General features: G+C 30.7%; 1 protein-coding gene across 1 annotated transcript in view; it reads right to left on the bottom strand.

Moving 5' to 3' along the window:
- Positions 1-14,153, bottom strand: part of Liprin-gamma (liprin protein kazrin) — a 499,395-nt gene that overhangs the window by 220,083 nt on the left and 265,159 nt on the right. The window lies entirely within an intron of this gene.

The following is a 14,153-nucleotide window of genomic DNA, read 5'->3' as shown; positions in this document are numbered from 1 at the left end:
ATCTGTACACAATTTATACAAATACTTCAATTTATAGCCCATTTTCAACTATTATTTTTTTTAAAACAGTGATATTTTATTTGCACGAAACTTTATTAACTTGATGTGAATATGTTGAGTGTAAAAAAACATTAAAAAATGTATTGATCATACCATAGTAATTATTCATTTATGTAGTTTTAGGAGATATGGTGAGCGGTGATAATGGGGTGGTCCACTGTCATTCAGGCAAATGTTTTAAAAAAATGAACTCATGATCGTGGATTGCCTTGCTGTGTTGCTAACAAGTGCGATTCCCTTCCGATACCGCACCATACGCACCATACCCATATAACTTGCATCTATCTTTATACGGGATTACCTACATAAATGGATGCAACAAAAATAAATATTGGAAAAAAAGATAGTTCGTTGTACTGTATTAAGGATAATAGATTAATATTTTTTCTGGCATATAAATTGCATATTAGATTATGTGGTGTATGAATGCAATTTAAAAAAAGCCCAAATAAAGAAATTGTGAATCGGTATATTTATTAATTTATTATTGCATTTTATAAAATATCAAACACCAAAAATACTTACTTTACAATTTACTTATTTTTTTATATGATAATGCACAGAGTTCCAAGTTAACAGGCATGGGTCGTTCCTGATTGTGTCACTATAATCTGTGTCTCTGTCCCCAATAAATGTATTTACAAGGTGAATGTATTTATATATATAATGTAAATATACATGTCAATAGAATACAAGTGAATATACAAATGCATATAAAGGCAGAATGGTGAATGTTACACAGTGTGTAAAGTAGCCACCTAAACCAGCCAATGACTAAATCATAAGCCCTGTAGATGCCTAGACTTCTATATTACCTCTTCTTAAATGTTTTTCATCTTTGTTATAATATGTTACATACAAGGTTACTAAAAAATGTAAATGCAGAAAAATTAAAAACATAATAAACAGAGAGAAAAATACTAAATGTGAAAACAGAATTACTATCAGTTTTAAAACACCATACCTTCGTACTAATATTTTTGATACTTTTGCTGTATTATAAATTTTGTATTTTTTATTTTTAATTACATCAACATAATCTTTTACACTTTTAGCCTTATCTTTTTTCAAACTATTTTTTTACATTAACTAAAATCCCACTAAGCTACTTTCTGTGGCTTGTTCGTGGAGATTTAAATTAATACTAACATATCAAATTTAAAAAATCAATGAATTTGCAGACATATATAAATTCCAGCTGAGAAGATTAGTTAAAAAAATAGTTAGTTAAATAGTTAGTTAGTTAAATAAATTTACAAGTATTTTATATATTATATACAAGAAAGGATCTCTGCGCTGGTTTGGATATGTAGAGCGAATGGACAGCGAAAAAACGGCTAAGAATATTTACAATGCAAATGTTGATGGATGCAGAAATAGAGGAAGACCGAAATAGACATGGCATGACCAAATCTAACAATTACTTGAAGATAGACATGTCAAAAGTCGGAATAATCGGTGCGCGTGCATGAGAAGATGTATAAATGTAGAGGAAGCGAGATCTGTATGCAAAGATAGAGTGATGTGGCGTTCTATCTTCTCTGCTTACCCTTACAGAGAAACGGAGTGATGGTTTGTTGTTGTTGTATATACAAATAAACTGTTTTTTTCTTTTTAAATACAAGAAAGAAAATATATACAAACAAAAAATATGTACACAAAAGATAGTTGCATAACAATTCATATTTAAGCTTTTGAACGAGTAGCCACTCTCTTATTTTGCTTTTGTTACATTGTGTGTTAAATTTAAATCTTTTTGGCAATAGATTAAAAATGCTAGGTACTTTATATTACAAAATATTAAAACAACGAAAACAAAAACTATACATTCACTTAAGTAAAACTACATTCTGTAGTCAAGAAAAATTATGGAAAAAACGTTATGAAAAGAATCAGAAATAAAATTTGACGAATCCGGTCCTGAGCAGACCAGCAAACGTCCATTGATATATGTACATACTTATGTGCAAAGTTCATAGATGGACTAACGTTTAATGGATTAATAATAATTGTTGATGACAGTTAGTCATCAGATATACATTAACCTAGATTATTTGATTTTCAGGCCAACAAACTCGATATTATCTAAATTAGAATAAAAATAGCATAGGTAGTTGAACTTAGTTGGAGAATTAAAAATTTAAAAAAAATCTAGATGATCAGTTATTATATTGCTTTATGTGAATAATTCACAGTAATATTATAAATGTGAAAGTGTGTTTCCTTTATGTCTCAACGGAGCGACCGATTGAGATTATTTTTTGCACGGGGATAGCCGAAGAGGTGAGAAGTAAAATAAGATATTGTTTTTTTCATGCCAAATTAAAAAAAAATAATTTAAAAAAATACAATACAAACCTATAAATAAGCAACATTATTTGAAAATGAGTAGGCGGCAAGGTGGGATGGCAAAAATAATCAATTAAAAATTAATTCACTAAATTTGTATAATCGACTTGCGTTGTCTATGGTTAATTTGGTTTACTTTCTGCTGTAAGATTTTGGGTTTTTGAAAAGAAAACAATGCTTCGTTGCTATAGACTAACGGATCGTCATATTTTTTTAAAGCGATAGTTACAGGACTGGTAATCGATACAGGCGATTTTCTATCTCGAAAAATATATTATTTAATAAAAATAATTAATTAAACTAATTAATTCAAACTAATGATGTGATTGTAGACGAAAAATTAAAACTTGAAAAAAACTGTAGTAATCATGAACACAATACGAGAATATCAGAAAAATATTATACACAACCTTTTCAAACAAGAAAAGGACAATCGAGACTAATAAGAGACCTTTACAAAATATGTTTAAAATATTGATATTAACCGAAAAAGGGGAATTTTAAAAGTAAAAATATTTTGTTAAATGTATGTAACCCGTGAGGGTTTATCAATGAAAAATTTGAACATTAAAAAATTTTAAAAAATAAATTACTTAACTAATTTCTCCCCAATATCGTGCCAGCGAAGCCGCGGGTAAAAGCCAGTACTCTATGATAGTCTCATTAAATTAAGTTTTTCATTGATAAAAATATCAAAAATTCGTCACTTAATAAAGTATAACTTAATATATTATTAGAAGCAAACATGGATATCTCCACTAAAAACGGAAATTAAGCTATTAATGCCAAAATTTACCTACCTAAATAATAGCATCATTCAAAACCGTCTCTAAATCGTGCAAACACGGATTTCAATTAAACTAGTTGACACCGAAAATTGAGCATTCTCCATTGAGTAAAAAATATTAGAAATCTCCCAATTCTTTTTTCAAAGTTTTTCGCAAATATTCTCAGTTACTGCTTCAATGGAGATTTCTAAGTTTTCTTCCAATACCCTCATATGAATTTGTACGTACAAAGAAATAGTGATAAAAGGATATCGAAAATTCTTTTGATTAATCTAAACTTCTGGGGATTCTCAAATTGATTTATTTCAAATTAACTCAAATAATGCAACAGACGTACAAAATTGTAGACGGGGGTTGTTTGTCTTTTGAGTCAGGCTACGAAATTCCAAAAATATTTCGTAAATAAGTTCAAATAATTATTGATATAAATTAATTTCATCCTCGAATTTCGTTTAATATGCAATTCCGGAAAATGGAAAAAAAAGAAGAATAATTTGTTTTTTCCGATTAAGTGCGACAAAAGAAAAGTCTTAGAAAGTTTTCTGTGTCCAAAAGTGATGAATTTTTAATCAAATCCGGAACATGAAAAACTTTTGCTTGAAACGATTTACGACGCAATAAATTCTAAGGACACCCAATTCTTAAAGGCGCGAGAGTTTTTGTAAAAAAATGCTTTGATTTACAATTCATGTTTAATCTAACATATTTATAAAAAATATTTGGTTTAATTGTATACGTCAGTATTTTCAGAATATACGTTTAGTAATAAAAGTTTTACGAATAAATTTGTATATTTTTTTGGAAATTTAAAGCGTGAGATTGATCAAATCGCCCTTCTGTAATAAGGAATCGATAAACGCAGGGATTAAATATTAATGCAGTACTTAAAGCACCGTTAAGTGGGAATAGTGGTAAGATAAAATATCGAAATGACATTAGATTCAGGTTGAAGTCCATGGTTCGAGCCCCGCTCAAATATCATTTATGACTATTTTACAGCAAACCAGCTGAAAATGGTCCCAAAATTGATATATTTGGAAAAATTGTAAATATGTTTAAAATTTTTCAATATTTTATTTAAATTACTAATACGTATATATTTAAAAGTATTGAAACTTCTCTAACATCTCATTTTTCTACCTTGAAGAGGAAATTGACTTGGTTTATAGTGAAATGTGTTATGTCGAATGTTTTGATAAAAATAATTTTTAACTATGAAATGTTAGTTTTTGAAAAGAAAGTTCTGGTTAAAGTGATCAATATAAACCAGCCAATGACATGTTATAAATCCCACAACTGCCCAGATATTTTAATGTCATTCTCAAAATTCTTTCGTTTATAACTTACGCGCTGAACTCGGCAATGCTTTTTTTATTGCTAGATTTGAGTTCTTGCTAAACGGATTAATTGAACACAATCAAAAGTTTGATATCAATTATTGTATTTATCATCACTTCGCCTGTTTATCTGAGAGAGCTCATCCAATCTCTATCACAACACGGACTATCTCTTCGTTCTAGTAACGAGAGAACCCATTTAATACCCTGTCATAGCTCTAATTTTCTTACCTCCTCTTTCACAGTAGTAGCCGCTCGATTGTGAAATAATCTACCCACTAATGTTAGAGACGCCCCTTCTTCATTTACATTTAAGTCAAGATTGAAATGTCACTATCTAAATATTTAAATTGTTCCTTTATCCTTCTTCTTCCCTTCCTATTCCCTCTCCTCTCTTCATAGTATAGTGTTAATTTTTTTTATAAACATTTAATTTTGTTAATATTTGTACAAAATTGTAAGATTCAATATGTCCATGTATTTATAATTTTCTCAAAATAAACGGTTTGGGTAGGTAGGAAGAAATTGCCTTAAGGCAATATGCCCACCCTTATATGTATATTTATTGTATATGTATATAAAGTGTCAAATAAATAAATATTTAGTACAGAATAAAATTTTCTGCATTAGTTTGTTTAGCGTTTTTTTAAAATAGTTTTTTTTTTGTATAAGCATTCTCGGCGAATGCAACCCTGGTTATGGATAAAAAAACATTTACGCTCCTAACTTTTTTGTACTCAATAAATTGAAGATTTTATGAGCTATAAACCTTTTTGCGTCAAATATGTACATTTATCTAAAAACCGCACGTAAATCGGTCCGGTAGTTATTCAGTCCATCGAGGAGAACCAATCAAACATTTCTTTTTATATATATAGATGATGGTCTAACCTGACCTAACTAAGAGTAAAGTTCTTTTATTTTACAGAAATCAACGATTGGATAAATTGAAGAAATCTTGATGTTTAAACATGATTGGTGAAAATTACACTGTAGTTAATTAAACTGTCTCTTTAACATACTGTACTTTTGTTCAAATGTAAACCATGTAAATCAGGCCTGGGAAAATTGCGGTCCGTTTCATATTGTGTATGGCCCGCGAGCTTTAATCGTATTTTGCAACTACAAAAAGACATTTTTTAAAATATTGAAAGATTCTTCTCTAAAAGAGATAAATTGTTGGTTACTAAAAAATCTTTTTTTTTTAAAAATTCTTTTTCATGACATTAAAAAATGCATATTAATACGTCACCGTAAATTAAAATAATAATGCACATAAATAATCGTCGTTTGCGTGCGATTATACTACTGTGGGTACAATATTTTTCTCGCCGGCGCTAATAAGAACTAAATTGTCAACGAATGCACATGAGATTTGATATTCCCTATTAAGCTTACCCCCTCCCACCATCCCCTCTACTTTTTTCTAATCAGTTTGTTCTAATCAGTGCATGTGCTTATTAAAATGCTTGTCGTGTTGGTTTTATATTTCTGTGCAACAACTATGGTGAAGGTGTATAGTAGGTTTTGCATGTTGGTTTGCATGTTGGTTTAATTGGTGCCCTGACTAAGAGACGGGTGCGTCTCAAAACCGGTAGACATAGAGAAGTCGGTAAGTGGTTATATTCAAATATTTAATAACATTTAGTTAAATGTTTGACCACAAAGTTAATGCTTTAAATATTAATGATAGTATATTTATATATTTAACCATTATAACATTAATCAAAAGCAAATAGAAATATGTAACATTTTCACAAGTACTAAACATACCTTTTTTTCTACGAGATTGCGTTGTGAAATACGATGAAGAACGTTTTTAAAATCTTTGTTTCTATTCTCTTTTTAAATATATTTAATAAATGTATTTAACAGGTAGTAGGAGGAAATTGAATTGCGGTTCTTAAGTGTACTTTGTATAATGTACATCCAATAAAATTAATGGTTTTCGCTTGTATCAAGAAACCCCATTAAACCACTTAGACTTAGAGCCTTCAACAACGGTGACGATACAGATCTTTGTTTTCTGTGGAAATTCTTGGAAATTTTCTCACAATTAACTCATCGACATTGATTTGGTAATAAAAATAAACGCAAGACGACACAAAAACTTGAAAGATTCCGGCAGAGACAGAGATTATATTGAGAAGAATACACAATCTACCCATTTACAGATCTTATTTATTGATATTAAATGTTGAATGAAACACAGTATGTGTACCCAGTCCACATTGCATCTCATAACTTTTATACGTTACTAAATATAATAAATGCTAATAATTTTTTTTTCAGTATTTCTTTGTTTTACATTTGTGTATCGATTGAAATGATTTATAATTTATCAATAAATACTTATTGGGCAAAGAAAAAATATTTTACCGGAGATATGAGGTAAATCACCCATACAATCAAAAGCTCACCAATGTATCGCATTAAATGAGTACCAAATATACTATTGTCTCAAAAGCTTTTAACGTCTCACTCTCAATGCTATAGATTTATTGGCAAACGAGAGAGACAATTTCACGTTAAACGCAGGCCAGCCTGTACAACTGGCTGCAAAATGCCAGTAGCCCTCGAAGTTTTGCTAGGTGCGGTCCGTTTGCACGCGCTGTGAGCGTAAGCAATGGGGGTTTTCATGTTTTTAGCGGTTATATTTAAAATAATATCACTTTTGAAATAATATATAGTTGATTAAAGCATTTGCCAATTAATATTTCATTTTTGAGATTGTAAACTGCTCGATTTCGAATGCTTATAGACTACACAGCACCAGAAGGCGTAATTTGTTTTAGCACAGTAAGGGAAGGAATAAACCAGCCATTGACTTGTTATAGGCCCATTTAAGTTCATGAATGTACTTCTATATTCCTTTTTCGAAAAGTTTTTTCTCTTATTTGACAAATGTAATCTGGATACGCTGCAATTGGAGTAAAAATGCAGTGCCCTATGTACCACTGTGTGCGGATAAGGAAACTAAATGAGACAGGTTGTAGTCTCGTGGGTAGTGTTACGTTTCCCATTTTCTAACGCGGCCCTAAAATTGAAATATTCGGGGAAATCTTAAAAAAGCAAAAGTTTCATTTTTTTTAAAAAAAAAGTGTAACAATTATATTGAATATGAATTAATTTGCAATATTTTGTGCATTGTAGACAAATACGGATCTATATCTTCTGAGAGTCTATCAAAATGAATGTGGTGAAAAATTAAAGGTCCAAGATTAGTCAACTACTTATTAAAACAACTCGTTCAAGAAGTGTTAAAAATCTATTTATTATCAGGCATCGCTTGGTAGGTAAAATTATAAGGTCGAAAATCAGCTACGTTAACAAAGGTTTCAGGTCTTTTATTTCATAAAAATCACATGTAATAATCATAATAATAAAAATACGTGTGTAGTTTTATTCCACTTTTATTCATAATTTTTACCAGTGACTTGGTTACGTCGTGGCCGACATCCTAAGACTAGTAAGAAACTAATGAATGTCAGTAAAAAAACTCAAGGATGTGAAAGTTGAAAAAAATACGGATATTTAATAAAGGCAGAAATATGACTGAAAATTGATCACTTAATCTAGTCAATGATATGAGAAGCCTTGTAAACGCAAAGACCTTCACGTTCCATTTTTTAAAATGAAATGTTCTTCATCTCTGTTGTGATATCAATAAATCTTGCTTCATTTTTTCTGACAACAAACGGACTAGAAACCATGTCTGTAACACAAAAAAGTTGCCACAAATTTAAATGCACGCAAGGATCCACGGAAAGACAGATGCTCAGTTTATGTCTAAGAGACCGAGAAAAAATGAAGAAATAATGCGCCGAACCGGAGTCGTGGATATCATGGATCGTGCAGCGAAATTGAAATGGCAGTGGGCAGGACACTTCGCGTGGGATAATGATGGCAGGTGGACACCCAGAATAATAAAGTAGAGGAAGAGGGTGATAGAAAAGAATGGACACGTTTGGAAGAGGCCTTTATCCAGCGGTGAAGAAAATAAGGCTGAAGAAGAAAAAGAAGAAAGAACTTCCTTGGTGGTAAAACGAATGCTTTTCGATTTGATAGTAATATAACTTGTGTCCCTTTTTTTAAATTAAAAAATATGCTCAAAAAGCGAGAGTAAAATTGTAAAGGATATGCGTCATTCGAAAGAAAATGTTCTACAAGATATTATTTGACTTAACGTTACATATATTTTTTTATTAAATTACGAGCCTTCAAAATAGAATGTCAAGAAGGTGAATGAGCATTTTTGACACCTCTTTCTATTCGCGTTCAATCGAGAGAATAAAGCTGCCAAAGCTGTTCGCCATATGTGAGAAGTGTACTACTATGCTTTGTCATAACTGACCAATTTGTTGTAATAAAATAATGAAGGAGAATACATTTTTGACTAATCCGTTTCTTTTTTGTTGGCGCCTCTTGTTCTCTTCATTTGGAAAAAAACGGATACGATTTAGGTTACAACTAATACAAACATCATTTTCATCATTCCATTTCCGCATCTAATGGTGCATAGGGCACTGCGTTGGTACACTTATCGCAGCGTATCTTAAACATTTTTGTTGTTACACGAAAATAAGATGATAAGTCTTACGCTTTATATCCAGGGATTATTTTCATTTTAAAAAAATTGCAACACAACAGGCCAAGAGGCCCAATTACAGCGGTGAATTACAATACAGAACACCCAGACTTGAGAAAAATTTAATTTAATTTTTGGGTTCTCACCAAGCAAGTGTCTGTACCACAACATCACAGAGGCCGCCATAAACCAAACACGCAAACATAATCAAAATAAGAATAAAATAAAAAAACTTTAATGCCGTCGTTGACCGAATTTCAAAAATATTTATTTCTCTTTCTTTCTCTCTCTATATGTCTCTCTCCTCTCTCTCTCTCCCCTCTTAAAAAAAATAATCCTTAATTAAATCGCTATCGATCGCTTGATAAACTTTGCTATTTACATTTGTACTCTTGCAAATTAAGCGGAGGAAGTAGTTTCAAAACTTTCCCGCTCTATTTAAAGGCATGGTTTTATTTATCAATGGATCACATTATTAAATTAAATAACTTTATTCAGATTGAAACCACGTTTGATAACACCCTTTTATTCACTCTTCATGGTTCATTAGTAGCCGTTCTAACTTTCCTTAACTTGAATCAAACATTGAAAATAAATTGATTGATTATTTCCTTTCATGATAAAAACCTAAAATAAATAACCCGCCAGAGATGATTTATTAATAAAGTTGTGAAAACGAAAGCTCAATTATTTTAAAAATTTAAATTTTGTTTCTATACTCACAAGAATGTTTTCTAATTGTGGGGATGGTCACCAGTGCCTCGATTATGAACGCTATCTTCATTTGTATATATCGAGACGGTTTATTTAACTTCTGTACTATCTGTATCTTACCTCGGTATGTTCTACCTACTTGGCATACCGACATCATATGATCGAAACAAGCCAATGGAATGACCGCAAACAATTAGTCCGCGTTCCTTACGTCATCAACATTTAAAATAGTTCTCATTTATATTTTAAATAGGCTTCTATAATAAAAAGTGCTCACTTCAAAGCAATTTTAAACTCCAATAAATCCCAATTCATGCATAAAATGCTCGCTTGAACATGAATTTTGCAATACTTTTGGAAATCACCTAGATGGTATACTTAACGATCGTCTGTATGTATTTAATGATCGACTACAAAGCCGGCTCCTTTAACGTCTCGATAAATACACTCGAAAAGATAGTTAAACAGATAGAAAAAATATATTAACTAAATTTTTTTCAGAGTTGTGACTTGTTGACGCATATAATCTGTGTCTGACGTGATACTCTTATTTGTTAATAGGACAGAACCTAGCGACATTATTTTCACATCTAAGCGTTCGTTTTATTGAAGTGACAGTTATATCGGAATTTAATTCGATTTTAAAACTTACTTATTTCTCTCTTATATTTTTTATGGGAGAGTTGAGGAAATGTGAATGTTCAAACATGGACAGAATGGTGAATGTTACACAGTGTCTAAAGTGGCCACTTAAACCAGCCAATGACAGGTCATAAGCCCTGTAAATGCCTAGGCTTCCATATTCCCTTCTCAAAAATGTTTTCCCTCTCTGTTGAAATAAATTTAAATATGAACAACTCCCTAGGGAGGAAATCCAGCCCGTCTGCAAGCATTTAGACATAATCAAACATTGTTGGTTCTGATTCGCTCACAGCTATAATTATTTATTTTGCTGAACACTGGAAGGTACATATAACATGTACGTAGCTGTCTGATGTGGTGGATAGGTGTAAATTCAAATACCAAAATCAAACAGATATGAATAATGAATTTAATAGTCTGGTTAAGTCTGTGTAAAGTTAAAGTGCATTTATTAATCTAGTTAGAATATCGAGCAGCTAGTACTCAGTGTTATGTAGATTATGATATTTCCCTGTTGAAAGAGTACTATCTGCCCCTTAAGAGATCTCAAGAGCCTGTATTGTTCAAGTAATGAGGTGCAAGGAAATTTTTCCATTTACTTTCTGATATAAAACCCGAGAAACGTGCAATGTAAAAGTTTCTGGATACATTTATTGCAATGAAAATGAAATAAAATGTACAAAAAATGATTTTATCAAACAGTTTGTTATCCTTAATTGAACTATTATACTTAAAATCTTTTTCTGAATCTGTTTTCTTTGTTTTACACCCTTATTCATTTTTATTTTTGAAAACTAATCGATTTTTTTCTAGGACAAGAGGCTTAATAAGAGTGACGAATTACGGCACAAGACATCCGGACTTGAGAAAAATAACTTATTATGATCTCACTTATTAATCAATTATTTTAATCACACCGGGAATCGATCACGGAACCCTATTGCCTTAGAAAAGTGTTTTAGAAATACACCTTTACTATGATAATTTTGAAATATTTAAAAATCAATTCCGTTTCTTCATTTATTAGATGGGTTAAAGTAAAAGACCGATGATTCCAATTTAATACCCAAAAAATCATAAAATAAATACAAAAATAATTTAGCCTGCATTTTTCGAAACCTATCATACCTCCGTGGTTTAGCGGTTAAGATATTTGATATTTGAAAAAAATAAAACGTGATTTTTCTCAAGCCTGGGTGTTCATTCACCAATGTAGTTGAGCCTCCCGGCCTGTTGTGACGCAACAAATACTTAGTCAAATGCTTTCTTAATTTGATTTGAAAGCTATCGTTGTACCCCACGCAAAAGTTAAGTCGATAAGTGATCAATCAAATACACGATATGACCAGTACTATAGTTTCCCTGTGTGACAGTTAAAGAATATAGTACTCGTTTACGTTCAAGATTTGAGGAAACGTAGTATTCACATACAGAGGATTCAAAGATAAATTTATGCTCAAAAGTAAGTAGAATGGTAAAAAATAATAGTCAAGTAATTGATTAAACCAGCCAATGACAGGTCATAAACACTCTAAATAGCGAGCGGCCGCATTGTCTTCTCGAATCTGCAAATTGTATTTTCAGTCACGAATATGGGGAGCACATTTGTTTACCTGATAGATTACATTAATATTTCTAAGAGTACAAAATGCATTCGGCCTGTAATTTTAATATTAGTAGAGTTGAAATAATGCTGTCAAAGACGAGATTTTTGGCTGAATTCAAATGAAAAAAAGAATAAAGTAATAATATATATTATGTACAACGATACAGAGTCTGTGTATTTCATGATGAATTGAGGTAGATACTATATCTCAGTATATAAAATACCCACTTGTGTATAAACACGATGAAGTAGTGGCCACTCTGGAATAAGTTAATCATAAAATGATAAAAGTAATGGTTTTAATAAACTAGAAACGTGTTAATAGGTCTGTAGAATGGATATACATACATATGTACAAACAATATTTAATGTATGTACCTCATAAATAGTTTTGTTCGAATATTACGTACAATGTTCGTGAATTGAATGTTTAATTAAACAATGTATTAATACTCCTTGTTTAAACTTTCGAAAAGGTTATTTCAGTTTGTTAAAAAAATATTAATTTGTAAAAAATAATATTTGAATACAATTGATAGCGGAACTATTCTATAATGCATAAAAATAAATTCATGTAATATTTTACTTGGCAATTTTTTTTATTACATTGTGCAAATTCTGCTAGGAAAAATATTCTCAAAAACGCAGAATTGATTCGAATTCAAAATGCACGTTTAACTTAATTTAAAAAAGTAAAAAGAAATTCGAAACTGTTGACGATGTTTCGTGAAATTTAAGTTGCATTGAAAAGTTACGTTAAAGTAAGGTTAGGTTAGATTGGTTTTACAATTGAAATTTTTTTTTTGCATTTTTTCTTTTTAACTTTGAGCAAATTAACAACAAAGAATTCGGATGAAACTTAAATTTTGGTTAGGTAAACTTAGGTTTGTGGCCCCGTGGTTAGTGTCGCGGACTAACAAGATAGATGTTTATGGTTCAAACCCCGTTCTACCACAACTTGATTCCCAATTTTAAATACTAAGTTTCTCACAACTCGTTCAAAATGATCTCCAAAGAATAAAATACTAAATATTAAAATTGATAGAACCAACATATTTATTTTTAAAACATAAAAAGTAGGTTGATAATATTTAGACATAATTGTTTAAGTAGTTGTAAGCTTAAATCAAATACAATTATATATTTTGAAATTATTTTGAAAATCTCTAAAAATACAAAAAAGTAACGTCATTTAAGAAAAAAACTATAAAGCACATAAAAATTATAAGGTTGTTCATTTTCTATAATTTAATTATTTATTTATTAACTTTATTACCCATTAATAAGTCCAAACTCTGAGTTGGAACAAACCTAAAAAATAAATAATTTAATTTTTAATAATTTATTTTGTATTAATCAGACAAAAAAAATATACTTAAGCAAATTGAGGGGAAAAAATGTCATGTTTAGGATTCATTTTACTTTTTTAAAAAATAAGTTTTCATTTTTGTGTTTTCGTATCCAGCTTACGATGTTTTTCATTAAAAATTTTCAGGAATTAACTCTGCAATTCCGACTATTAGAGCTTTTCTCATAAGCCTCATTTAAACATGCGAGGAGAAGGGGGATGAAAGCTCCACTTAGCGCGGTTTAATAAGCGCTCCTGTAGTGCCAGCCGGTAGCAGGTACATGTTGCCATACGGGAACGTGTTCATTTGGTCGGAAGTTTTGTTACCACCCTGTTGCACTCTTTACGGCATTCAAATGTTGTTGTACTGAGTAGGAGAAACGTGAAACCAACTCGGGATTGAACAGAGTTATTCACTTTGCTAATACTAAGCAAATTCAAATTTAAAAAATCGTTGAGGAATGAAATAATTTGAAACCACACGGAATTTAGCACTCTCTCCATAAATAACGACGATAATGATAATGGTTTATTAACACAACAATTCCTATACGCTATTAAGTTTCTCTATATTCTGAATTGTATGGAGTCTGCCTCACTAGATGCAAGCCAACTGATGCATTTTTTTCCACCTAAACTCACTTACCATTTTTTTTTACAAATTTATTAGATTCAATCCAGTCCATAGTTTAACAATGTTTAGTCCATCAAGCTTAATTTT

Source organism: Micrasema longulum, unplaced genomic scaffold, assembly GCF_059751315.1.
Source record: "Micrasema longulum isolate JH-2025_06_02 unplaced genomic scaffold, ASM5975131v1 h1tg001038l, whole genome shotgun sequence".
NCBI lineage: Eukaryota > Metazoa > Arthropoda > Insecta > Trichoptera > Brachycentridae > Micrasema > Micrasema longulum.
This window is presented reverse-complemented; position numbering and strand designations above follow the sequence as displayed.